Source organism: Arachis duranensis, chromosome 9 (assembly GCF_000817695.3).
Source record: "Arachis duranensis cultivar V14167 chromosome 9, aradu.V14167.gnm2.J7QH, whole genome shotgun sequence".
Classification (NCBI taxonomy): Eukaryota; Viridiplantae; Streptophyta; class Magnoliopsida; order Fabales; family Fabaceae; genus Arachis; species Arachis duranensis.
This window is the reverse complement of record NC_029780.3, coordinates 89,472,275-89,479,321: the sequence shown is the minus strand read 5'-3', so window position 1 is coordinate 89,479,321 and position 7,047 is coordinate 89,472,275.

The following is a 7,047-nucleotide window of genomic DNA, read 5'->3' as shown; positions in this document are numbered from 1 at the left end:
TTTTGTGCCAGTTTGGGCGTTTAACTCCCATTCTTGTGCCAGTTCCGGCGTTTAACGCTGGAATTTCTGAGGGTGACTTTGAGCGCCGGTTTGGGCCATCAAATCTTGGGCAAAGTATGGACTATTATATATTGCTGGAAAGCCCAGGATGTCTACTTTCCAACGCCGTTGAGAGCGCGCCAATTGGGCTTCTGTAGCTCCAGAAAATCCACTTCGAGTGCAGGGAGGTCAGAATCCAACAGCATCTGCAGTCCTTTTTGGTCTCTGAATCAGATTTTTGCTCAGGTCCCTCAATTTCAGCCAGAAAATACCTGAAATCACAGAAAAACACACAAACTCATAGTAAAGTCCAGAAAAGTGAATTTTAACTAAAAAATAATAAAAATATACTAAAAACTAACTAGATCATACTAAAAACATACTAAAAACAATGCCAAAAAGCATACAAATTATCCGCTCATCAAACAGCTAGAAAAATCTTAGACTGTGGATTCTGGTGGCCCACCTTTTTCAAAGACGCTGCTGAATTTTGTAAATCTTGTCCCCCATGCCAAAGGTTTGGTAATATATCCCAGAGGGATGAAATGCCTCAACAAACTATGCTTTTCTGTGAAATTTTTGATGTTTGGGGAATTGGCTTCATGGGTCTATTTCCAAATTCTAATGACCACTTCTATATACTGTTAGCTGTGGACTATGTTTCTAAATAGGTGAAAGCGATTCCTACCCGTACTGATGATGCTAACACTGTTGTTTCCTTTGTTAGAAACCACATTATTTGTCGCTTTAGATCACCACGAGCAATCTTGAGCGATCAAGGCACCCATTTTTGTAACAGGAGACTAACAGGATTACTGAAGAAGCATGGGATCATTCATAAAATAGCAACAGCCTACCATCCTCAAACTAATGGGCAAGCCGAAGTGTCTAACAGAGAGATAAAGTGCATTTTACATAAGATAGTCAAACCTCATAGAAGAGACTGGAGCACCAGACTACAAGATGCACTTTGGGCATACAGAACAGCATACAAGACACCCATTGGGATGAGTCCTTTTCGCTTAGTCTATGGAAAGGCTTGTCATCTTCCATTTGAGGTGGAGCACAAAGTTTTTTGGGCAGTAAAGGAATGCAACATGGGATTTGAGAAAGCCGGAGCTGAAAGGAAGTTGCAACTGCAAGAATTGGAGAGCCTTCGCCTAGAAGCTTATGAGAACTCTAGACTGTACAAGGAGAAAATGAAGGCTGTACATGATCAACACATCAAGAGAAAGGAGTTTCAACCTTGGGATTTGGTCATTCTTTACAACTCTAGACTAAGGCTCATGCTAGGCAAACTGTGATCAAGGTGGGAAGGTCCATATAGAGTCGAGAGGGCTGAGCCGTACGGAGTTTTTCATCTAAGTCATCCTTCAAGCTCTGAACTCATCAAGGTTAATGGACATCGTTTGAAGCTCTACCATGGTGAGAAGGCGACGAAAAACAAGGAGTTAGATATCTTCCTCCTGGAGGATCCACTCGCAACTGAAAACTGAGCTACTGAAGCGTCCAACTTAAGGATGTTAAAGCGAAGTGCTAGGTGGGAGACAACCCACCACGGTATGATCGTTCCTCTTCTTCTCCTTCTCTTCCTTCATCTATAACTCTTCTCCATACTACTGCCTTTATCTTACACCTCATCTGCATACTGCATTTGCATAAAAAAAATCGCGATGCGACCACATCATTGACGCGTCCGCGTCGCAAGTGGATCCGAGAGTATAAGAAAGTGAACAGAGAGTCACACAGGAGCATGGCTGGAGGCGTGCCTTTGGCACAAAGCATCACACGCGACCGCATTGCTGACGCGTCCGCGTCAAGTGCAAACATTGGCCTCCCACGCATCCGCGTCACTCACGTGGCCGCGTGCCCTGGAATTCGACGTAAAAAGGGTGCACGATCGAAAGTTGTGCTAGAGTGGTGTTGGGTTAGTGCTGAACGCACAAATTCTTCCCACGCGAACGCATGGCTCACGCATCCGCGTCATATCCTTCTAATGGCCACTCACGCGATCGTATGACCCACGCGATCGCGTCACCCAAATTTTGGCAAAAAATAAAAATTCGAACAGAGGTTGTGCGAGCGCGAGGCTGCCCTCGCGCCAGTAGCATAACATGTGTCACGCGACCGCGTGACCGACGCGTCCGCATCGATTCACTTAATGCGCATTCGCGCGAACGCGTCACTTACGCGTCCGCGTCGCTTGCGCTGCACAGTTTATCCTAATTTGCCACACATCTTATCTTTCTCTTCCCCAAATCCTACTTTTTCTTTTCCCTCCCTCCTTCTTTCTTCCCCTTTCTTTTCTTCTTCCCTCCTTCTCACTTTCTACTTTTTCTCTCTCTCACCACTATTATCAAGGTTTTTCTTTTCTTCTTCCATCCTTACTTTTCTATTCTTCTTCTTTATTTATGTTTTCTTCTTCCTTTCTCTTTCTTTTTACTTTCATTGCATATGTTTTCTTTTTCTTTCTTTTTTATTGGTGTTGAAATTTATTTGGTCATTGTGGATTGTTGCAAAATTGTTTGGAAATTATATTTTTAAAGGGTTGCTTGCATGTTCAATTTATTATTTTCATTGGATTATTTACCATGCATGCTATGTGTTTGTGAAAAAGCCCATATGGCATCATGCACTTTTCTACATTATTCTATTCTACTATTCAATGCCTGCTTTTCACAAATTCCCTTTACTATTGTATTAATTGAATTTAATTTTCAATACAAACGTGATAGTTTGTTAAGAAGTGATGCTTGATCTATGCTACTCATGCCCTTGTCGGCATGCCAATAAACATCTTGCATCTACTTACCCTACCGTGCACTTGTTCTATTCCCTTTAATGCACTTTTCACATGTTGTCATGACCATGTGTTCACTTCATTCATCTTTACCGTGCACTGATTATCACTCATTCAATCCCCTTCCTTGCTCTATCTCTTTAGATTTAATTTACTTTCTCTTCCCTTTTTCAGAATGGCCACCAAGAAAGGCAAAGAGAAATCTACCCCTAAACCCACAGCAAGGAAAGGAACGAAGAGAGCATTAGTGGCAAAGCTTTCTTCAACTGCAGTCAACCCCTCAACAAAAAGAATTAAAAGGATTATCAAAGTTGATGAAAAGGAGAGAGCCTTCCCAGCAAAAGACACTGCACGATTTCCAAATCGCTACTGTGAGCAGATGTTTCCTATTCTGGAAGCTCGAAATTACAACAATGAACACTTTCTTATCCTTCCGCCTCGTATTGCCGCCTTTGTTGAGTCGCAAATTACACAAAGACACTGGGGATTTTTACAGAGACAGCCACGACAGGTCAATCTTTCTTGGGTAGTTGAGTTCTACTCCAACTTCCACCTGCCAACCCTGCAGTCTGTCTATATACGTCAGAAGCAAGTCCCTATTACAGAAGAAGCCATTCAGTGAGCCTTAGATCTTCCACCTGCTCCAGAAGGATTGGACACCTTTCAGAATGCCGCAATCAAGCGCCAGGCATACACCTTTGACTTGGACGTTGTTCTCAGAGTTATCGCTCAAGCTGGCAGCAAATGGATCTTCGGATACCATCGTTCCCGTCCTAAGAGAATTTTGGCTTCCGCACTTACCTTAGAGGCTCACGTAGGGGCACAGATTATGTCCTATTACGTCTTCCCGAGTACTCATGAGTCCTCCTTCATGGCAGACATGGCCGTTCTACTATGGTGCATCCTCACAGACCAGCCTCATCATTTACCAAGACATATCCGAAACGCTATGGAACATGTGCAGATCGTAGGCAACCTACCTTTCCCCGCCTTGATCTCTGATCTTATCTCAGCAGTCGGAGTATCCTACAGAGCTGGAGACACTAAAGCCATTCTTCCACAGGATGATCAGTATGTCCTTAACGGGAGATATCTCAGGCCACAACTTGCCACTACCAGCCAGTCCACAGAGGATGTTGCAGCTCCTCCACCATCTACTAGTCAGCTGCTGCACCAAATACTGAAGCGATTGGACCAACAAGAAAAGAAAGCAAAGCTCCGAGAACACCGCAACCACCGCCGTTTCAAACACCTCAAGGAGCTACTTACAGGCAATCACAGACCCGATGACGATCCAGGCACTCCGAACTCCACTTCTTTTACCAGCACAGGGAGCCACGACGGTCCCGACTGTGGAGACACTACCACCAGCCCACCACTGTTCTTGACAGATGGCACCAAGGACGGTGCAAATCCTTAAGTGTGGGGAGGTCGGTCAGTACCTGACGTCCGGAGGTAATTTTTCTTCCCTAAACACCAATAAATTGAGATATTTAGTTAGTTTTTCTTTTGTAGAATAGGATAAATTGCATAGTAATAGATTAATTGCATGCATGTTCTACTTGATTGAAAAGACAATAAGTTTCTTCTAAGACTCTATTTTTTTTGGAACAAAAATTTCACTAATTTTAATTAAAATTTTTATGTTAAATTTTCTTGAAGCTGTATTTGGAACATGATTTTTTGAGCTAAAGAACACACAACCTGTGAGATTTGAGCCTTTATGCATGGTTACATTATTTAACCATAATTGTTTTATTCTTGTGTGTTTACTTCTCTATTATTGTAATCTATATTTTGCTCCATCCTATATGTCCAATGTTTAATATATTTATATGCTGCATATGATTGAGGCCATTAATTGTTTAGCTCACTTATCCAAATTAAACCTACCCTTTCAATTACCTTTATTAGCCACTTTGAGCCTTTAAATAATTACCTTTGTTAGCCACTTCGAGCCTTTAAATCCCATTTGTTCTATAATTTACCACATTACTAGCCTTAAGCGGAAAAATAATTGTATATCCCAATTTGAATCTTTGATTAGCTTAAGATAGAATTATGTATACTAATTAAGTATGGGAAATTGTGGGGACAAAGGATAATAAGGAAGTGTATCATGATAATATAATGGGAATTTGGACACCTACTCATGTGAAACTATAAGAATCAAAAAAATCTATGTGCATTGATTAGCTATGTTTATTTTTATGTTATGTTAAAAAAAATTTTATTATTCAATAAATAAATAAGGGGACAAAAATTACCCCAATGCTGAGTTAAGAATCCAAAGGTCAATGCATGTATGATAGAATTAAAATAAACAGTTGATACATGAGTATGGAATGTGAAAGAGAATTCTGGGTAGCTAGGTACAAACTCCATAGTTATATAAAATATATAGGTTATGTTAGAGTGTGAGTTAATTAAAGATTCAATTTATAAGCTCACTTAACCATATATGTATCCTTACCTTTACCTTGGCCCCATTACAACCTTGAAAAGACCTCATGATGTTGCATTGGTATATTAAATGTTGTTGATTGATTAGGAAAAGAACAAAATTTAGGGAGCATGATTAGAGAAGGATAGAGTGATTACCCTATACGCTGGAGAGATTAGAATATACATACATCATCAGTGAGGGTTTACTGTATGAGAATTGAATTAGTGGAGCTTGATTTGTAATTGTTTTGAAGAGCTTATTTATTCTTGATCAAGTGGACAAGAATCATATAGTTGCATTCACATATATAGGTTGCATTGCATTGCATGAGTTTTTACATGTTCCTACTCATTTATTCTATCTCCTTCAACTAAGCATGAGAACATGCTAATGTTTAAGTGTGGGGAGGTTGATAAACCACTATTTTATGGTTTATAATGTGTTTAATTGTGTGGTTTTATCATGATTTTTACCCACTTATTCATATAATTAGCATGTATTTATATTTCCTTCCTAAAATTATTACATAATTGAAAACTTACTTCCTAGAGACTTTTAATTAGGTATTTTAATTCTCCTTTATCCCATTCGATGCCGTGATCTGTGTGTTAAGTGTTGCAGGCTTTATAGGGCATGAATGAATTGGAGATTGGAAAGGAAGTTTGCAAAAATGGAAGGAATACAAGAAATTAAGGAGATGACCAGCGAGAAGTAACGCGGCCGCATGGCTCACGCGACTGCGCGAAAGAGAGGAAATTGCAGTGATGCGGTCGCATGGCTCACGTGACTGCGCGGATTGGGAAAGCATAAGTGATGCGGAGGCATGGACGACGCACCCGCATGGGAAAGCAAAACGCTGAATGACGCATTCGCATGAATGATGCGACCGCGTGGCATGCGCGATCTGCAGAATTTCAGAAGTTGCTGGCAGAGTTTCTAGGCCGGATTTCAACCCAGTTTTCGGCCCGAAAATACAAACTAGAGCCTGGGAACATGAAGAAACAGAGAAACAATTCATTCTGCATGATTTTTAGTTTTAGATCTGGATTTACTCCTCCCCTAGGTTTTTGACTCACTTGAGCATTCATAATTAGGATTGGAAGATTTTGGTTTTAGCTTTTGAGAAGAGTCTACCTCCGGTACTAGTCATCTTATTTTGTTATTTACTTTTTATATTTATTCTTCCATATTCTTAATCCCTCTAGAGTTGACATTGGATTATTTCTACAAGTTATTAATATAGATTATTTTTATTTTCAATTAATCCTTTTATTATTATTTATCATGTCTTCTTTTATTTTCACCATTAATTCTGTGAAATTTATAATTATGATGAGTGAGTAGTTCCATGACTTGATTGGGGGATGATTGAAAGGAACCCTTGAGTTGAATTACTCAAGAGATAAATTATAATTGGATTTATTGTTGAATCACCCTCTAATCATTAACTCTAGTCCTTCCCAAGGGAGAGGATTAGGACTTATGACTAGAAACAAATTTCCAACTTGCTTGACTTTCCTTTACTTAGTAAGGGTTAACTAAGTAGAGCGACTTCCAATTATTAATTAATCTTGAGAGTATTTCAACAAGAATAGGGCTTCCAACTAATCTACCCCCAGTTAAGGCTTTTATTTAAAATTTGTTAAATTCTCTAAATTAATTCCCTGCTTATCAACTAAACCATTTTTGAAAATGCCCGATTGATAAAATAGCACACTTCCTTGCAACTCGTTGGGAGACGACTTGGGATTCATACTCCCAG